General features: G+C 39.5%; 1 protein-coding gene across 1 annotated transcript in view; it reads right to left on the bottom strand.

The window, feature by feature from the left end:
- Positions 1-2,772, bottom strand: part of GALNT3 (polypeptide N-acetylgalactosaminyltransferase 3) — a 44,296-nt gene extending 41,524 nt beyond the window's left edge. Inside the window, exon 1 of the mRNA XM_047085290.1 lies at positions 2,076-2,772. The gene's annotated coding sequence lies outside the window, so the exon portion shown is untranslated. The remainder of the gene's footprint in view (positions 1-2,075) is intronic.
- Between the last annotated feature and the right edge of the window lie 18,922 nt (positions 2,773-21,694).

The following is a 21,694-nucleotide window of genomic DNA, read 5'->3' as shown; positions in this document are numbered from 1 at the left end:
GCCTTACAAATTATACAAAAGACAAAAAGATAAACATCTTATGATAAGTGAGAGTGAGGGTGGTGAAAAGTAAAGATAATATGACTCTTGAGTCAAGTCTTTGGAATAATAATAATGCCACTAACTTGCTGGGTGAACTGAAATTAGAATCTCTCCCTCAGCCTTGGTTTATCACGAACTGGATGGATTGACTATCCAAACTGAGAAGAGGATCTTGAGATTGGTAGGGGCAGAGGAGATTCCTGATTTAAGGCCTCATTACCTTAATCTAGGGAAGTATATTTTTTTTCTATTTTACAGATAATTTAACTGAGGCACACTGTTACTCTAATGCAAACATGTCACATTTCTCCCTTAAGAGTAAAGGTAGTCTAGAAACATCTGGCTCAATAATCAATGAGGTTTAAATTAATACTCTAAACTCAGGGAACAACACCTACACCTAATTTGTAAAGAATATTTAGCATAGGTATTTCTCTGTATGGAGATGAGATTAAGAGGGCAGGCCAGGCTCTTTTGACATAAGCAGAAGGCACTGGTTGAAAATATCACTAATAATCACGTCCTGTTTGTGTGGTTGTCATGTATCTTTAATTGCACCTCTATGAGTTGTTAAGGCATTTTGTTAAGTGTGCAGTTTGAAATACATTTTTAAACCTCAGTGAAGATAGAAGTAAAATGCAGGCAATGGAATTGCCATTTATTATGAGAAACTTCTATGTAAAAATACTAGTTAAAGCGATATAAAAAGAAAGATGCTTGGTACAAATAAACTGTTCAGAATGTTTAGTGCATATGCTAGACTTCAGATATTAAAAGTAAAAGTTAAGTTTAAAGAATTCTAATTGTAGGGTATGACTTTAACCTCATGTGTTTTAACCACAGACTCAAAGAAAACGTACACAGTAAATGAAGCAACACATTCTCCCACAAGCAGAAATTCTCAAATGAAAACGCAGCAACTTTCTTATTTTTCCACAACAGTATTTGAACGCAAGTGTCTTCATTATATGTATTATAACTTTTATAACAAGTTACGTTGGCTTCATAACATTTTCTAAAAATCAGAAAAGCTGTTAACCTATGGGGTTCTAAAAACAGAAATAGTTATTTGAAGAGTTTGAAGTGAAGTGTTTTTGAGGAGTTTTGAGGGAGAAGGAAGCAAAAGGCTATAAGGTAAGCACCAGTTTCACCCTCAATTCTTAAGCTTTAGAAAAGCCTAATTAGGCAGGGAAAGGAATTTGGGCCTGGCACACCCAGGTTCAGACGTGGCAGGATCCTGAAACAAAGTTTTTCTGAACCTTTGAGTCATATGCCACAGGCAAACCAGAGCCGCGATATGCAGGTCGTTAAGTCAACAGGTCCTTTAACGAGATGGTGTGCGGTTGGTGAGTGGCAGTTGGATTTCTTCCTGCCACGAAGAAAATAACTCTACTCGATCAAACCGGAAAGTGGGCGCAGCTCTGGCTTAGGGAGTAAACCAGGAAAAGTGAAGAGAGAGAGAAACAGACAGAGACAGAGGGATGTCCGCGTCCCGACCACAGAGCGCTTTCCAAACCACTCGGAAACCATTTAAATGGCTCGGGCGGCCGCGGTTTCCAGCCTAGGACTGTCTGGGGTCCGGCTGGGAAAGTTGCCTGGCAAAGCCATGCCCTTTCCCGTCGCGGGTTTGCTCCCCCCACCCGGCACGGGGGCGAGAGGAGACCAGCAACCTGTTAGCCCGCGTGCAAACGCGGCCACCTCGCGCCTGGCCCGGCCCCTCCGACCCCGCACTCCGGGAGACTCTCCCAGGGTCAAGCTGCGGGCCACCAGGACTCGGGCCCCGGTCCGGATCCTCTGGAGCCTCCCTACAGAGACTGTCAGGGGCGACAGGGCTACCCCCGGAGCGCCACCTGCCCCGGCCTCGGGCGCCCCTTTCGGCCCCTCCGGAGGGGCAACTGAAACACCGCTCTCGAGACCACCCCCAACCGGCCACCGGGACCGTACCCCTCTCCCCACCACGTGAACCTCGGCGTCCGTCTGCCCAGGGTCTCCCGGCCCCCGCCCCCGGCCCCAGCGCCGGCCCGCCCGCTTACCTGGCGGGTGGGCACAGCAGGGCGGCGGGAAGCAGCGGCCGGGCGGGCGCTGGACGTGGGCCGGGCGCCAGGTGCAGGTGGCGGCGGCGGCGGCGCCTCCGGTTGCTGTCGCTACTGTTGCCGCTCAGTCCAGCTCCTCCTCCGCCGCCGCCGCCTCCTGCCTTCCCGCTGGGCCTCCTGCGTTGCCAGGAGAGGCCGAACCGAGGCTCCGCTTCCTCCTGGAGTCTCCCAGGTGAGCTCCAGCCTGCGACGTCGGCAGGGGCGAGGCCCCCGTCCCGCGCCTGCGCGCCAGCCTCCTGCCCCGCCCAAGCCCTACCTGAGCGCTCCAGGTGAGGACCGAGCACCGCGCGCGCAGGGTGGGGGCGCCGTCCGGGCGGAGCGCAGCCGCCGCGCGGCTTCCCTCTCCGCAGACGGCGAGGCTGGTTGTCCTAGAGGGGCGCGTGCCTCCGCCCGTCTACATTTGAGGAGTCCCGCACGGACCTGGTGCCAGTGGGCACCTTGTAACCAGAACACGGTCTGGGTCCTTGGGGAACCAGAGGGTCTAGATTGCCCTCACACACGTCTTCCCTTCTCTAAGGTTCGCCAAAATGAAGGGGTGCACCGCCCGGAGACCGGGGGGTGGGGGGGCCAGTGCCCCCCGAGAGCCACCTCATGACGGCTGCAACTGTTGTCTCGTATGGTTTCCTCGAGCAAGGTTCAGCAGCTTCTGTCACCAGTTAGGTTCGTGAGCTATTGGGTGAGCTTCCTTCCCATGTACTAGTCTTGATTTCATCACTTGACTCACTTCAGCGCAGCTAGTGGTTTCCGTTTCTGTAAGCGCGCGCTCTGGTAGGGGCGCCTCCCGTCCAAAGGAGGAGCCTCCCTCTTCCAAAGAAGAGCCTCTGGTATTTGGCAGAGCCTTGCTAACTTGGGGCGCACCACCCCTTCCTGGGCTGCTATAGAAAGGCAAACCGATTCCCAGATGGGAGAGCGAGCAGCGACAGTACAGAGAAACCTGCTGTCCTTGTTTGCAAAGACACGGGTTTCCTGGAGAGGTTTTGCTTCTCCTGGAGGTTTGCTTGAAAGCTCATCTACTGGGAGGGTGACGATGCAGACTCTAGGGAGATAGGGGATTTTGCCGTTGTTTTTAAAGACATCTTTTTTTTTTTTTAGACAGTATTTTTTTTTCCTTTTATGATATTTACAACTTTGTTTCAGCCTGCCTTCTTCTGTTATGACAAACATTGACACACCCAAAACCAGGACTTATAAATGACCCCTAGGGGCACCTGGGTGGTTCAGTCGGTTAGGCCTCAGACTTCGGCTCAGGTCCTGAACTCAGTTTGTGGGTTCGAGCCTGGCGTCCGGCTCTGTGCTGACAGCTCAGAGCCTGGAGCCTGCTTCAGATGCTGTGTCTCCCTCTCTCTGCCTCTCCCCTGTTCGCACTCTGCCTCTCTCTCTCTCTCTCAGGGAAAAATATTTAAAAAAACCCACAAAACTTTTTTTTTTTAATTTTTTTTTCAACGTTTTTTATTTATTTTTGGGACAGAGAGAGACAGAGCATGAACGGGGGAGGGGCAGAGAGAGAGGGAGACACAGAATCGGAAACAGGCTCCAGGCTCTGAGCCATCAGCCCAGAGCCTGACGCGGGGCTCGAACTCACAGACCGCGAGATCGTGACCTGGCTGAAGTCGGACGCTTAACCGACTGCACCACCCAGGCGCCCCCACCACAAAACTTTAAAAAATGACCTCTATATCTTCTTATAAACTCATCCAGTATTTGGCTCTATCTTCAATGTACATAGGAATAGAAATAGAAATAGCCGAAAATGTTTTAGTGGCATGCTTAATTACATGGTGGCAGGTTTTTGTGTAGTTTAGTTCTGGCCTTCCTCCTGTATTTTGACACATACACTTATGGTTTCTATTTATTGGCATATTAGTGTTACATATGACCTAAAATTAAAATTTAGAAATACTGGTTAGTATAGTATCAGTAGGTGTAACTTTAGAACGTGGCTAGTCTGACACTGGGCTTAGCATCCATGGTACTATTTTATACCACAGCTATGAATCTGATTTAACACTTTAGTTTTTGTCTTGTATATTGTAGTTATTTTGCAAGCATCAAGGAACCTTTCTGTGCTTGTGATATTTTAATATCAGTACCTGCAAGCAGTTTTTAAGCTTTCCCTCTCTCCCCCGCAAAACATTCAGGAACTGCTTATGTGTATTACCATATTAACTTGATAATATTTGTCTTTAGATCCAGAGCTGAAAATACTACCTACCCAAATCCGCCCTACCTCCCCCCCGCTTTTTTTGAGGTTCTGCCATTTTCTTTGTTGTTTGCTTCTAGATGGAGATTAAAGTCTCAGTCTTTGGGAAATTTGGGAGAAATCCTAAATGTATAACCACGGAGTCTGTATCTCTTTTCTTGCACCACCCATCTCTGAATGAGGGAGGAGCCAAAGACTATGAGAGTTTCATGTCCCACCAGGCAAAGAGCAACAATTTTCACCAACAAGAGCAGAACGGAGCAAATGGATATAGAAAAGCAATTTGGAATCCAAGGACTGAGATTCATTGACAGCAAGACTAGTACAGTCAAATAATAACTGTAAAGAGAAGCTAGAGCAGATCTACAAAAAGAGAGAGCAAGCAAATAGGACCAAAATACTGCATGAGGGGTAAAAAAAGAACAGAACAAATATAAAAATCAGGAGTTCCTAAAAATTGACTGCCAGCTTTACAATGGAGACAGATAATTTAAACAAGGAAAGCAGCGTTGTTTGGGTCTGGCATATCTACTAGCATTGCACATAGTATTTCATTTCATTCCGAAAGCAAAGTCTTAAAACTAATAAAAGTTTTTTACTTTACAATAAAATTCAAATGCTGCAGGCCCAGAAAAGAAAGCATGATGCTGCAACGTTTAATGCCCTAAATCCAGTGAGATGAAGGGTTTTTGAAAGTATCATCCTATTTAAAGATTATGAAATAAAGAATTTGTTTTATAAAGGAGAAATTAGTATTTCTTTATGAAATAAAACGCAGGAAACTTAGTGTAGACATGCTTCTCAGAAGCAAGGTTGTTGTAATTCTACATGTTTGGCATGTGATGGCAGCTAAAATAGAAAATTAAGATGATTCATACAGGAAAGAAACATTTCTCTCTCTCTCCACACATACATACACACACACACACACACACACGGAGAATTAGCTGTAAAATTCTTATGTATATAGATTTAAAATAATACTGTTTAATAATTTTTGTCAACATTTAAATTAATGCCAAGACTGGTATGTAACACTTAGTAGGTACTCAATAAATATTTGTTAAATTAATAAATTGATCCATTAAATACCATGAAAAACCCATTATGCCTAATGTCTTACACAGAGTACAAGTCCAAAGAATGGTTTAACCAAACAGTATGGAGAAATAATCTAGGGCAAGTAAGAATGATAGACTAAGAATTTGAGGGACAGCATCTAGTAACAATAGCTATCAGTTATCATTTATCATCCTTTCAAAAGTCACTACACAAAGCAACTTATACTCTTACAAGTTACTTTACTTCTGGGCTTAAATTTTCTCTTTCTCAAAATGGTAAAAGGTGATCACCAAGTGCCTTTACACACTGATGCATGTAAATTCCATGATAATTGTCATGCAAAAAAATCCTCTGGATATAAGAATAACAATTAATGGAAAACAAAGATGAAAGAATGGGAATCACTTAACTGAGAAATTTTAATTCATAAAATTAGTTATAATATACAGTGTACTATTAAGATTCACTAAGTCCAACTTTAAATGTTTTTAGTTTGTTAATTGTTTAATTGTTGGTTACCCTGGGCTTAGCAACTTGAGCTTGAAACATATTGCCTGCCTGATTTAGCCTTTAAAAACAATTTTGCCTTATGTGGAAACTGGAGTCTCCAGTCAGGATCTCAAAGTCAAATTGAGAGTTTTGGCTCAAAGACTAAACAGATTGAAATAATTTCTACTAAAAAAATTGAAAGGCTATTGATTTAAAAGGAGAATAGTGTTGGTATCATAGTGAAGAGCCACAAATATGTGGGGTTTTTTTTATAACTGTTCAGCATAATTCTGCATTGAGTTTAAAATAAGAGTTAAAACAGTAAAAACATGAAGAGATTATTTTTAGTACGAACTTTTTGAGACAGTATCTTGTATGAAGATGACCTATGAGGGTCCCCCCGCCTCAAGAATAGCAACAGAACAACCATCTGGGACTTTCGAAGAGGTACACATTTCTGTGAGTGTGCTTATTGACTTAAATTGCAACAGAACTATGTCTTGTTACTCTTGTATCCTTAATGCTTGGCACATAGTAGGTGCTCAATAAATATTTGATGAAATGGATTGGGTAGAGTGCAGAGTTTCAAGCTTTTAAGCATTAGCATAAGAGCAAAAAGAAATACCATGCTGAGTCAGGCTAATATTCAATCTAGCTAGCTCAAATTCTGACAGTGGCATCAAAGGATTTTTTCTGGGAAAAGATAGTGATAGTCCTGCATGATGTTGACCTTAGATATGTACTCCAGGTGTCCCTGACTCACTCTTTCCTAATTGATCTTTTTCTGTAAAATGACTTTTTAAATTATAAATCAATTCATATTTATTTTAGAAAAATGAGAAAATACAGATAAACTAAAAGGAGCCAGTTGGAAACATCCCCAAATTCCTCCCATGTAGATGAATCAGTGCTAACTGCCAGACCCTTTTTTTTTCTTCTGTTTATCTCTCCAGATACTTTTGAAAGACTAGGGAGAGTGGAATGGAAGATATAGGGGGAGACAGAAACATGTTTTTAAAATAAAAACTAGGTCATATTGGGATCTTGTTTGGTAGACAGTTTTCTACTTAACTTATCTTTCCATGTCAATAAATTCATTTTTTGCAACATGCTTTCCTTTTGTATGAATGTATTTATTCAGTCACTTATTGGATGATGAAGATTGTTTTCTAATTTTGCTATTGCAAACCATGCTGTGATGATCACATTCTTTAGTGTTCTCTCTCTTCATCTGTTGAAACGTTTACAATGATATTCTTCTGGCTCTATTAAACTACTTTGTATCAGGCATCCAAGATCCTAAACAATGATGATAGCAGAAGAATCATATCACAAAGACAAATCATAGGAAATATATTAATGATTTAACATTTCCTATTTGTAAAAATATTAATCCTTGTTACCAAAACATGCTTTATGTAAAGCATGCTTATTTTGATTAAAATCTTGACACTTTAGAAATAGGGAAGTAGAATGTGCCCTTACTATGGAAAAGTCAGATCTCTTACCTTACCTTCTCCTTACATTCAGATTCCTACTTCTGAAAATCTGTGTGTCTCACTTCACTTCTCCAAATCCCATCCAGCCCAGCTGAAGGCCCTAGCCTCCCATGGAACCTCCTAAATCAGCCCAGATAACCTTGGTATTTCTTAATTCCAGTGCACTGTCATAAAATAAACTTCCCTCCTCCCTTGGTCCTTGCCCCCCTCCTTACTCCAATATTGTGAAGAGAGAACTATGGAGAGACACTACCTGCACATGATATCATTTGTTGCCCAATAAGTTATGATAAACTGTTAAATAACATATCATAGAAGCTAGGGATGTTCTTGTAGCATAATAGGTCTAAAGCATTAGACCAAAAGAAATAGCATCATTGTAATTACAGAGAAATGTTGATTTTTCATGCATATTAGAAGGAGAATTTTGAAGGAAATTATGTTTTTTTGGTGTCTTTGATTTTTAATTTATTAACAGAAAAATAATTTGCTACCCGAGATAGGATCTCATCAACATACCTCCTTCTCTACATCTAGTCACAAAATCAGAATGTACCTGTTCTCCATTCCCAACAGTTTCAGCAGACTCTAAGACCACATCACACTTTGTGCCTCTGCAAAGTTTTAGGGACAGGGGTTCCTGATATGTAACGACATTTGGGGTTGACACAAAAAAATCACTGCTAGAAAAAAAAATCACTGCTAGGGAAGGAAGTTTGTTTATTTCAATTGGAACAGTTGGTGAATAAAAGAGAAAAGGGGAATGGGAATGGAGATACCATAGAAAGAGGTTAAAGGGCTTAGAAATGACAGAGAAGGAGAAGAGTAGAGGACAGAGGAATCACCTGTGTGGAACATCTTCTCAAGGATTAAGGAGAATCTTTGGGGACACATCCCCCCAAGGTCTGGTGATGTGGCTTCACTTCTGAGAGTGAAAAGGGAGAGGAGGTAAACCAGGAACAACATCCAAATTCTTTCCCTTTCCCCTTCTCCCCACCTCACCCCCACCCCTGACCCCCACTGAAAACTCTGTACAGCTTTGGAATGATTAGCTAACTTCTGTGATAAAGATTTTAGCATTCATTGAGATACGGTATATATTTGATTCACAGGACCTCTCTTAGCAGCCTAAACAGTATTTTGTGTAAATTAGAAAATTTCATCTATGGGCAGGAAGAGTCCACAGGTACCTGGGTTGGCAAGTGGATGACCCCTTCCTCATAGTAGATGCAAATCTACTCCAGAGCATCCATGAGCTGAATGGATCCCAGTCTGCATTTCAGATCTACTTGTCCTTTGGCAGGATACTTTTATGCAGGGCACAGCATTCACAACCTGGTGTCCAATCAGGTGAAATCTGTTTTCTGGAGTATCTGGGGTAACTGTGCCACTTGTATTGACCGATAGAATATAGTGGAAGTAATGTTATGTCCCTTCCAAGGCTATGCTTCTTCTGTGAAGAAGCCTGGAGTGAAAGACCATGTAGAAAGAGACACCTAGCTGTCCCAGATGTTTCAGCTGAGCTGAGCACAGACCCCAGCCAACAACCAGCTAAATGCAACTTTATGACTGATCCTAGGCCAATACCAGCAGAAGGGCCACCTGGTCAACCAACAAAACCATTAGAAATATTAATTCATTGTTGTTTTAAGCCACTAAGTTAAGGGGAAGTTTATTTATTTATTTATTTAACTATTTCCTCTAAACTTGGTGTCTCAACAAGAGCAAGGACATAAGCACCTTTTACATTTGTGCACCCTCTGTATTCTCCCTGTTCATACAGAGAAAGCTTTGAGATGCAAAAGCTTGGATTTATTGGAATTTTGCAAGTCTAAGCCTTGAATGATTCTGCACAAAGCACGTATTATTAACTATATATTTTAAAGAATATGTGCTCAGTCTGAATCCATTTTCTATCCCCACCCCAAATCTTGATAAAATTTGTGCAGAATGGGGAAAAAGAAGAAGAGTCAGGGTGGATTAGAGACAGGGGCATTGGCAGCATGCCTGAGCCAGAAGCCCTATAACCTCACCATGCAGGAATGTTATATTGCACAACTATTTGGTCTACCATTCATAGAAGAAGAGGTACAGGAAGGCAAACTTGATCCTAAAAAACAGGCTGTGAAGGGACTCTGAGAGCAAAAAAAAAAAAAAAAAAAAAAAAAACTCCCCTGGAGAGCAGTAAGACCCCAGGGTTATTTCTTGCCCAGTGTTGAAGAATGGTAAGAATAGAAAACATTTCTAAATGGGGTATTGAACAGCTCCATAGCCCTCTTGTGCCCCAGGAAGATTTAGACAGTCCCCAAAATGTTTTCCAATGCAGGAGAGAATGATTTCGATTGGAAAAGAGGCATTCCCATTCTTTTACCTATTGTCTATGACTGCTTTGATGCTATAAGGCAGAGCTGAGTAGCTGTGTCAGAAACTGCATGATCTGCAAAGCCTAAGGTACTTATTATCTGGCTTTTTATAGAAAAAAAAAAAAAAAGCCAATCCTTATTTTAGAGGAAGCACAGAGAACTGGGAAAACCTAAATTTTGTGGGATAATGCAGACCAAAAGTGAAATGTGTAGACCATGACTAAAAGGTGCATTGGAACCAGGATGTAGTATCAGTAGATCACAGCCTGGATACCTGTGATGGCCTAATGCCAATTGTCTCGCACAAATACATTTCCCAACTCCCATCCCGTACTTGGAACCTCCTAGGAAGGACCTATGGAATGCAGCGTGTTCCTCATGAAACAGGGGAAATCCCAGACTTACTGATAATTATTACTACCTGGTGGAATAGGGACTTGAAAGAAAATAAGCTTAGGTATAAACATAAAAAATAATTTTACATTGAGTTTCTTATATATCTGATTCTGTCTTCAAAAACTAGCACCCTCTACAAAGGCTTCCATAGTTAAAAGCATAAAATGGATGCAAAAGAAATCTATGTTGAATGTTTAGCCTCAGTGGGGTTTCCTTTGGTCTCTTACCTTGTAAAACTGCATGATGGCACTGCCTTTTCATATAGGAAGTATGTATTCACAACTCATGTCTTATATAAGCTTTCTCTGACGGTGATGATGTACATTCCTTTTTAGTTCCATTGCTTCCCTCCATTGTAAGTTTTTGTTTTTTTTTTTTGTTTGTTTGTTTGTTTTTTTAAATTTTTTTCAACGTTTATTTATTTTGGGGACAGAGAGAGACAGAGCATGAACGGGGGAGGGGCAGAGAGAGAGGGAGACACAGAATCGGAAACAGGCTCCAGGCTCTGAGCCATCAGCCCAGAGCCCGACGCGGGGCTCGAACTCCCGGACCGCGAGATCGTGACCTGGCTGAAGTCGGACGCTTAACCGATTGCGCCACCCAGGCGCCCCTGTAAGTTTTTGTTTTTTAATGTTTTTATTCCGAGACAACCATTCTCTTGTTCCAAAAGTAAAAGAGAATAGTGGTTGGAAATCATGTATGAAGTGAGTAGGAGGAGACGGTGGGGAGGGGATCCTGAGGTCTGTGGTTTATGTTACAAAAAAGACCGGTAAGATCTTTGGATGAAAAGGAAGTTGCTTATAATCTGTTGCGATCACTTTATGTTCCTGCAATGAGAAAATGTTACTTCCTGCTTTGAGCTGAGATGTGGAGCAGGGAGAACATTTACTGAGTACTAACTTCATCCCAGCAATTATTCCTACATTATCTCATTTAGTCTCCACAAAACTCCTGTATAATCTTTCGGGTGAGGAGCTCAAAGATGTACAGCTAATAGAGTTGGACTGGGCAAACAGGTCTGTCAGACCCCAAACCCATGCTCTGTCAACTACATCATGTCATAGAAGTTTTAAGATTGTTTTATCCTGAATCTAAGGGTAAACGATTTTGTATCTTCAGCTTGTCTTGAAGGCATTCATTGACAATTTCTATTTTCACAGTTTCTATTTCACTCGTAAATGATAACATATGGAAAAGTTAAGCAATATATGTTTTTTTTCTTCTACATATAAATCTTACATCTTCAAGTATATTAAAACCAAAGTTGTTAATTTTGTTTCATATAAAGATTCCCTTAAATATAAGATGCTATGAAACCAAAACGCAAACACACTGATTTCTACAATCAAAACATTGAGGATCATGGGAATCCCTAGACAACAAAAGAGGATAAAAGAGAGCATGAAGCTATTTTAATACAGTTCTCTTTTTTAACAAAAGATACAAGAATTGTTCATTTAGACACTTTATGTACAACTTTCAGTGTAACAAAGATTCTCCCCAAAATGGTTAAAATTATGCTATAATTGTATAACAACTGGTAATGTTATATTTAAAACTGTAAAATCCTCCAAAGTAATGCTTTGTACTATTTAATACTATAATTTTGTCCATTTAGTTATAACTAGAAAAATGTAAATAAAATATCTCCAAATTGGTATTTTAACCTAAAAAATAAGAGTCTCTGTTTCTTTCATGTAATACACAAACTTCCATTGAAAGTGAAATACTTGTGGGGCACCTGGGTGGCTCAGTCGGTTGAGCATCCAACTTTGACTCAGGTCATGATCTTGGCGTTTGTGAGTTCGAGCCCCGCGTCGGGTCTGTGCTGACAGCTCAGAGTCTGGAGCCTGCTTCGGATTCTGTGTCCCCCCCTCTCTGCCCCTCCCCGACTCACACTCTGTCTCTCTCTCCTTCAAAAATAAAAAACATTAAAAAAAAATTTTTTTTTAAAGAAGAAAGTGAAATACTTGTGAAGAACTTGGGACCAATAGTTCTTAATTAAATCAATCTCTTGACAGAAGCAAAACTGTGAATTGAGAAGATACAACAAAACTCACTAATATAAAAAATGGAATTATGAGTTTTGTAGTTGTATTGTATTGTAATTTTGTAATTGTATTGTATCGGAGGCCATCGAAACACACTAGATAGATGTATGGAATTGCAGTGCATGGGCTGTATTTAAGAAATCATTCTAGGGCGCCTGGGTGGCCTGTTAGGCATCTGACTTCGGTCCAGGTCATGATCTCACAGTTTGTGAGCTCAAGCCCCGCTTCAGGTGAGACAATCTCTCCCTCTCTCCCCCTCGCTCACTTACACCCTCTTTCTCTCTCCGAGAGAGAGATCATTCTAGAGGTACATAATATAAAGATATTCAGTCAAAAGGTAGACCTAAATAAGAATCATCATGTATGAATAATGTTTTACAACATCTGAGTGAGAGAGTTTTCAAAATAACTCTTCATTCCTAAAGATCGTCAAATACATAAGACTTGAGAGAAGCTGTCAATTTGTTATGGAATTTGACCTTTGGTAGCATCACTAACCGTAATGAACTGGACTGACCAGTTTTGCCATATTTTTCCTAACAGCAGTTAAACACTACCATAATCTCACAGAAATCAGGAAATGATGTCCCAGACCACACACAAGTAGCTGAGTTTTAAAGGACTGAAAGATTATGTTTTTAAAATATTTTCCTTAAATACAATAATGGCAATGGTTGTGTAGTAGTCTTTGCTTTTTACTGGTTTTACCAAATACTGAGGAGTTTCAAAAGAACATTTATTGAATATATACTATATATAAAGAATGATTATGCCAGAAACAGCTGTGTACCTACCACCTATTAAAGAGAAACAATATTATTCTGATGCCTTCTGTGGGACCCTCTCGGATCCAACTTTTCCTAACCTTGAATTTTGTATTCATCATACCTTTGCTTTTCTTTAGAGTTTGCCACACACATTTGTATGCCTAAATAAAATACTGGCTAATTTTATACATTTTTTTCCCTCAGGTCAGTTGCTTTTTTTTAATTGAAGTATAGTTAACATTCAGTATTACATTTGTTTCAGATATACAATAATTCAACAGTTCTATACATTACATTGTCCTCATCACAATAAATGTGCTTAGTCCCCTCTATCTATTTCATCCATCTCCCCACCCCCCTCCTTTCATACATTTTTACATTTTATATATGATAAAAATATATGTATAATATTCTGCTACTTGATTTTTTTTTTTTGCTCACGATGTAGATGAGATTTATACATGTTTTCTCATGTAGCTGTTACTAATTAATTTCACACTATATTGACTTTATCCATTCTGCTCTTGATCAACATTTGAAAAATCTCCAGGTGCACGTATGAGAGAGAAAGACATCACAAACAATATTGCTAAGAATGTTCTTATACTTGCCTCTGGTACATGTGAAAGAGGTTTTCTTGGATAAATATCTAGGAGTGAAATTGCTAGGTTATAGCAAATTTACCAGATAATGCCCAGTTATTTTCCAGAGTGGTTATGTAACACATCCTTATGGTTTTGATGGCATGCTCCTTTACTGAACTGTAGTATATATGTGTATAGGTGTACACATAGATCTGTACATGCATATAATTATATATGTATTACTCTTTTTAATATAATTTTCTGAAAATAATTTTATATACTAGAAATCTAAGTCATAGTATTAGTGCTGCCTTTTCAAAAGAACCAAGAATTGTAAAAGATGTGGTTGATTGGGAATTTTTGTTATTTGTTGCCAGGAAACAAAATATTAAGGAAAAAATGGGAAGAATGTTTTAGTTATGTCTTAACAGATGGAAAAACAAATGTATTTATCTTTCACTTGCCTTCCATTACACTACTGATGTCTTCATTTCTAGGACTGAAATAGGCATTCACTCCATTCTCAATCTTGGTCTTTGGTCTTCTAAAGAAGTTCAAGGGCTGATTGCTGACATTCGAAATAATGTTATGCAAGAAACCAGTTTCAGGGATGGAAGGAAAACTACGCTTCTTTAGCTAGAACTCCTAAAAATCATCAGAATGGGAGTACTGAAAAAGATTTCAATGTCTTTTTGTCTCCTCCATAATTTTTTTTGGACTTTTTTTTCTGCTTGTAACAATCCTCCACTTTAAGTTGAAGAGGGTTCATTAACTGCCCAACTGGGTATATTTCAAATATTCTAAAAGTTTAGACTTTACTTAACTAAAATCCTCTGGGTACAATACCACCAGAAGCACATGCTTCTCATTTATATCTAATAAGATTTCTTTAATCAGCGCAGGCCTATAAAAACGTGCTGTTCTTTGGAAGAAACATTTTGTAAAATGTCCCAAAAAAAGGTGTTGTTTTTTTTTTAAACTCCGTTTGTGTAAACACTAGTTTTCAAAGCTTCCTAATGTTATAGGAATTCCAAATTATTTAAATTAGAATCAAACAAATGATAATATTATCTTGAAAACTCCTTGAGTGGTATCTCCCAGCTCTTGTGTTCAACTGATTAATGTTTGTGCCCTGATGATCTCTTGCACTAGGACCAGAAACCTATAAAACCCTATCTTGCAATTAAGGTTCAGTTGCTTATATATTTCATAATGTGTCCATTTCCAGTGGGGTAGTGGACTCCCTAATATACTTTATAAATACTAAATGAGTAGCCTGAGTTATTTATAAGAAATCATTACTATGAACCTAGCGAGAAATTTATTGAAATTTCTGCTAAAGATTAAATGGAGAACTGCAGAAATTTTCTGAGATTTCCAAACAAAATATATATGGGCCCTAAATGATTTGGTCATTCTTCTAGCTTTGTTGATGGAGAGCTATTCAGTGCTGAGATGCTTTCTAATCTACAATCCAATATTGCAAAGCAAATTAATGTATCGGTCACTGAAAAAATCTAACATAAGGGGCACCTGAGTGGCTCAGTCGGTTAGGCATCTGATTCTTGATCTCAGCTTAGGCCATGATCTCACAGTTCATGAGATCAAGCCCCACATCAGGCTCTGTGCTGACAGCGTGGAGCCTGCTTGGGATTCTCTCTTTCCCTCCTGCTCGTGCTCTCTCTCTCTCTCTCTCTCAAAATAAATAAACTTAAAAAAAAATCAAACATCTTAAGCTCAAGTAACAATGATATTAAGAGTGAATATTAATGAATGCTTATTACGTGTACTAAGCATTTTACATACCTTATTTCATTTAATTTCCACAAAAGCTCTATGAGGTATGTAATAGTATTACCACGTTAAAGATGAGGAAAGTGAGACTTCAAAGATAATGTAAATTACTCCAGTCTAGAAAGATACTAAACAGCCAAGTGAGGATTCAGCCCATGTGGGCGGATATAGAAGCTTGTGTCCTTAATCATACTGTGCAATTCTAGATAATAGTATGAGTTTCCTATTAGTAGCTTCCTTCTCTCATCTAAGAATTCTGATGGTTCAGGGGCGCCTGGATGGCTCAGGTCATGATCTCACGGTCTGTGAGTTCAAGCCCCATGTCGGGCTCTGTGCTGACAGCTTAGAGCCTGGAGCCTGCTTTGGATTCTGTGTCTCCCTCTCTCTCTGCCCCTCCCCAGCTCATGCTCTGTCTCTCTCTCTGTCAAAAATAAATAAACAGTAAAAAATTAAAAAAAAAAAGAATTCTGATGGTTCAAAAACTATATATATATACATATATATATATATATATACACACACACTTATGTGTGAATGAAATGACTACTGTGTACATTGTGCTGTGGGGAGTAATACAAGGACCCATTCACAGTCCCTCCCCATAAGAAGCTTACAGTATAGATGGGGGGATAAAACATAAACACGAATACATATAATCAAAAGCAAAATATGACACGTGCCATATGAGACATACTGTGGTGATGCCCAAAGAAAAGAAGTCCTGGAGCGCCTCGGTGGCTCAGTCAGTTAAGCAGCGGACTTCAGCTCAGGGCATGATCTCAAGGCTCATGACTTAGAGACCCGTATCAGGCTCTGTGCTGACAGCTCAGAGCCTGGAGACTGCTTCGGATTCTGTCTTCCTCTCTCTGTCTCTCCCCTGCTCACTCTCTGTCTCTCAAAAATAAATACAGATTAACAAAATAAAAAAAAGAAATCTTTTTGGCTAGAGGGACATGAAGAGTCTTTGTAAAGCGGGTGATAGGAATCTTTTGAGGAGGGTGAAAGGGGAAGTCAGGATTTTGCACAAAGCATGCCCTGCAACCAAAGCTTAAAGCACGTTGTAGGCCAGACAACCTGGTTGAGCTAGGACAGCTTATGTATAAAGAAAACCTAGATGCTGGGATGAAGATTTTGTGTGAAACTATTAGACAGAGGGGAGCCACTGAGGGTTTTGAAGTAGGGAGTGACCGCTTTCAGTATGAAGCGTCAGCGCATGTGCTAGATGCAGGGGTGAACAAGGCCAGGTCATTCCCTGCCCTCATTGCTCTTACAGGCTGATGGCAGAGAAAGAGGCCAATTTTCATCACCGCTAACAGAGTGATGATTATGCACAGAACAAGGGCAGAGACTGAGTAGAAAAGCACTTCGATGTTTTGGTTTATTTCCTCTGAATACCTTTTTTTTTTTTAAGAAATAAACATTTTGTTTTAAAATAATTTGAATTCTATTGAAATTTATTTTAAGATAGTATTAAATAATGATGTTTTTCTATATATAAAAAGTACATAGAGTCTGAACTTTACTGATTACATTTACAGATACACAAAACATTTTCTTTTGCTTAAGAGTAGTTTCTAGCACAGGTAATTTACAAAATTCATCTCAATCACTATTAAAATTGACATTTGATCATTTAAGGAATATCATTTGATATTAGAACTCTGTGGGGTAAATCTCAGAAAGACTAAGGCTACTTTCACAGATTGGTTACTTGCACATTACAAATTACTACTGCAACTAGATATACATGTTGAAGGGATGTCTTTGGAACTTCTGAATTTGAGTCGAATCTCTCTAAATATAGCAAATCACAAGGCTCTCTCTGAGTTGGAAAATTTTGTAATGACCAATTACAAATATAGGAAAACCAACTTAAAAAGAGGTCAATAGGAAAGGTATATAAACTGTCCAACTATAATCTATCACCTTTATGAAAAAAAATTTTTGTGATAAGACCTGCTTGTATTAGAAGTTTTTATAGGCTTAGAAAACATAAAACTCAGAGATTTTTGAAAATGAAAAACTAAAGAAAATTACTGAATTTATTCTAAGATACTAATGTCTCAGTAGAAAATAGCAATAAGGTAAGCCCTCCACAACAGTCTAATTTAAACTGATAATTGGTGGTGGTGGTGGTGGTGAGGGAGGATTAGTTAGGAGTAAAAAAATCAGATTGTAGCCAAACTTTAAAAAGAATTTAAATATACTGATATTTCGTTTCCTTTGAACAGCTCAATACCTGATACTGACAAATGTGGATACAGGTGATAAAAGTGTGTGTGTTATTGTCAACACCACATAACTAACATTTACTAAAAACAAAACAAAACAAAAACACAAAAACAAAAAAAACCACTTTATTCCAAATAATTTGTTTTCATCATCAGATATCCATATACATTTAGTATTTTTTATTTATGCTCTGAAATGTATGCGTATTATATTTTTCTTTCTCTTTTCAGGGTTAAAAAATAAAGTTTTATGCTTTCTACTATACTTTAAGAATATTCTAAATATTGAAGATTTTATTTGCTCAAATAAATTGTATTCTTATGACGGAAAGGGCTCCTCATTGTTTCCATACCAGTGATATTTCACTCCAATGTTTACTTGCTCTGAAATTTCATAGCAGGAGAAATTCTACTATATGTTGTATTTTTTTTTCAACATTTATTTATTTTTTGGGACAGAGAGAGACAGAGCATGAACGGGCGAGGGGCAGAGAGAGAGGGAGACACAGAATCGGAAACAGGCTCCAGGCTCTGAACCATCAGCCCAGAGCCCGACGCGGGGCTCGAACTCACGGACCGCGAGATCGTGACCTGGCTGAAGTCGGACGCTTAACCGACTGCGCCACCCAGGCGCCCCTATATATTGTATTTTTATCTGGTATCTATTAAGAATGTGTTTGGCTGCAGTTGACGGGGGAAAAAAATCTAACTAACAGTGACTTAACAAATACAAGTTTATTTTCTCACATAACAAGTCTAGAGATAGGTGGTTGCTGCCTTTGGTTTGGTTACTCAGTAATATAATCAATAACATTTATTTTTCTGCCCCACTGTTGTCAACATGTTGGTTTTCCTTTCCCCTGGTTACCATCTCAAGGCCACAAAATGACTGTCACTGGCCAGCAATACATGCATGCTCAAGTTAGGACGGGATGGAGGGGTGGGCTCCCAGCTACTTCTGTCTCTTTTCATCAGGAAGACAAAAGCTTTCCCAGGAGCCCCCTTAGCAACCTCTTACAGCTTAAGGACCCCACAAATTTCAAACGAAGCTGGGAAAGCAGGAAACAAGGTTCCCATGATCGAGTTAGATTATTGTGAGACAGAGGCACCTCGGTGGCTCAGTTGGTTAAGTGGCTGACTTTTGCTCAGGGCGTGTGCTGACAGCTCAGAGCCTGGAGCCTGGTTAGGAATCTGTGTCTCCCCCTCTTTCTACCCCTGTCCTGCTCATGCTCTGTCTCTCTCTCCTTCAAAAACAAATAAACATTAAAAAGATTATTGTGGAATACTGCCCAGAGATGGCTATATTGACATTTCAAACAAAGCCATAAATTCTCAGGGAAGAAGGTGAAAGAATGGGTATTTGGTAAGGAGCATAAAAGGGTCTGTCTAAATGCCCTAATTACTTGGAATGTAAAATTCTTAAATATGGGAATTGTGTCCAGTCCTTCCCTTACGTATAGGACTTAAGTCATAACGAAAGTTGTTGATGGTACAAATCCTGTATCAGATATAGGTATAAGAGTATATTCTATATATTAAGGCAATTATCACTAAATTTTACTCAGTTGTACCAATGGGAGAGGTACTACACAAAACTAGAGGGTTTTATATATATATATATATATATATATATATATGTATATACATATATATATACACATATATATAAAATCTTATATATGTATATAATATATATAATCTTAGCTCAGACTGCTAAATACCATGCACTGGGTAGCTTAAATAGCAGACATTTACTTCTCACAGTTCTGGAGGTGAGAAGTCCAAGCCCAGGATGCTACCAGATTCAATTTCTGATGAAAGCATATATTCTGGCTCGCAGATAGACTCGTGCCTTCTTGCCGTGTCCTCATATGATGGAAAGAGAGTGCTTTTCTTCTAAAAATACTATTCCCAATGAAGCCCAATTTCATAACCTCATCTAAACCTAATTACCTCTTTAGGGCCCTACTTCCAAATACCATCATATTCGGAGTTAGAGCTCAATGTGGGGGTTTGGGGAGGGACAAAAATATACAAGCCATAGCATATATATGTAATATGGCATATTACATATATAAATATATAATAACACACATATATGTAGATTTTTATTCTAAGTCTTCAAGTATTTATTATACATTCCTATGACCAAAAAATTGTAGATGCTGAAAAATACTAACAGCAAAGAGTTCCAGCTTTTAAAACGTTAAAGGTAAGATATTGAAGCAATAAATACAGATCCAAGCTGAACTAAAATGTTATATAATCAATATAACAGTATCAGCCTTTTACCTGACGGCTATTATGTATTAGTGATATAAGTATTTTATTTTATCAGAATTTCCCAACAATGCTGCTAGGTAGTCATTGACCTCATCTTGAGGATTAGGAAACTAACGGGCACCTGGCTGGCTCAGTCGGTAGAGCATGTAACTCTTGGTCTTAGGGTTGTGAGTTTGAGCCCCACATTGGGTGTAGAGATTACTTAATTAAAAAAAAAAAAAAACTTTAAAAAAAAAACTAAAAACAAAAAAAAAGGATTAGAAAACCGAGAACACTGAGAGTTTAAGCACTTGTTCCCGATCACCCAAGTCTAAGCAATGGATCTGAAGTTCGGAATGGTTCTCTTTTTTCCCAATGCTATGTCTACACATAGAGCACACACCACCACAGGCTACTTACTTCATTTTGTGAATAGAAGCTTCCCTCATAATGTTGCTTTGTTTTACCCTTTTTCTTTTCTAAAATTGTGTTTTTTATTTATTTTAAGAAAGAGAGAGAGCATTCATGAGCAGGGAAGAGGCAGAGAGAGGGAAGAGGGGGAAAGAGAGAATCCCAAGCAGGCTCCGTGCTGTCAAAGCAGAGCTCGATGCAGGATTCAATCTCACAGTGAGATCATGACCTGAGCTGAGATCAAGAGCCACACCCTTAACCAAGTGGGCCACCTGGCACCCCTTACCCTTTTTCATTCCTAGCTTTCTCATGGGTGACTTAGGTAAACGGGCAGATGGAAAGAAGATCAGATTATGGAGATGATAAAGTGATGAGAGATGAGATTATAAAGAGAGAAAATATGAAGAGTGAGAGGTGAACGAAACGGGGGAAGAAGAGCCAAGTTAAACCCTTGGGATTCTGAAGGGAGCAAACAGGAAAGGGGAGAGAAGGGAATGAATACCGACGAGGTATTTCTCCAGGCTGTGGGTCAGCGGGATGGCAGTATCCCACTCCGTGTCCCTGCTCTCTCTGATCTCGAGCCATGCATGTGGCTTGGCATTGTACCTCTAACAGTAGGATTCTGGGAGAGGCTTGTGGTAGTTACTGAATTACACTTTCCCTAGCTATTCTTGTGTTCCAATTCTCCCTTTAAGGTCTTTTATGGTTAATCTCAAACCACATAAATATTTAACTCTCCTTTTAGTTACATTCCAGAAGCCTGTTCTCAAACAAGCATAAGTTAATACTCTAAATTTCAGTAACCACAAGCTGAGATTAATCTGCCCTAATGTCACTGTGTTCCTCCTCTTCAAGTGAGTGTAAAGAATGATGTGCAAAAAGCCTTGACCAATTTGCAACTCCTTTTGCTTCACTATTAATGTAGCACAGAATCTCATATATGGAAAGGAGCTTAAGGTCCTAACCACTCAGCCAACATTTCAATCTACCTACCCTGTTTAAAATCCTCCAAAGTGGTCTTTTAGCCTTATTTGATGCTTCCAATTCAGGGAGTTCAGCACTTCTGCAGGTAGTCCTTTCCATCTTTGGACAACTCTTTTAGAGAGAGCTTTTTTTTTTTTTGTTTGCCAATTGGAATAACAGATATTCCACAATAACAAAGGCCATGAAATGTCAATGACTTTTTAACAGCAGAGACTCATTTCTTGCTTACGTTACATGCCTACCACAGGTCAGCTTGGCCCTGCCCCACATTGACTTCTCTCTGGGGAAGGAAGAAAAGAGGAAAAGAGTTCATGGCAAATCCCATGCTGTACTTTAAGTATCTACATTTCATTAGCCAACAGGAGTCACATAAAATCCTAACCCTGGGTGGGACAAGAGGAGAAATATCTCAGAGAAAAAAATATTTTGAATAATAATACAATCTACCATGTGTTTATTGAGTCAA

Source organism: Lynx rufus, unplaced genomic scaffold (genome assembly GCF_022079265.1).
Source record: "Lynx rufus isolate CCGP_SWC_20201006 ecotype Redwood Valley unplaced genomic scaffold, mLynRuf1.p SCAF_2, whole genome shotgun sequence".
NCBI classification, from domain to species: domain Eukaryota; kingdom Metazoa; phylum Chordata; class Mammalia; order Carnivora; family Felidae; genus Lynx; species Lynx rufus.
The sequence above is the reverse complement of the archived record's forward strand: the minus strand, read 5'-3'. Positions and strand labels throughout refer to the sequence as shown.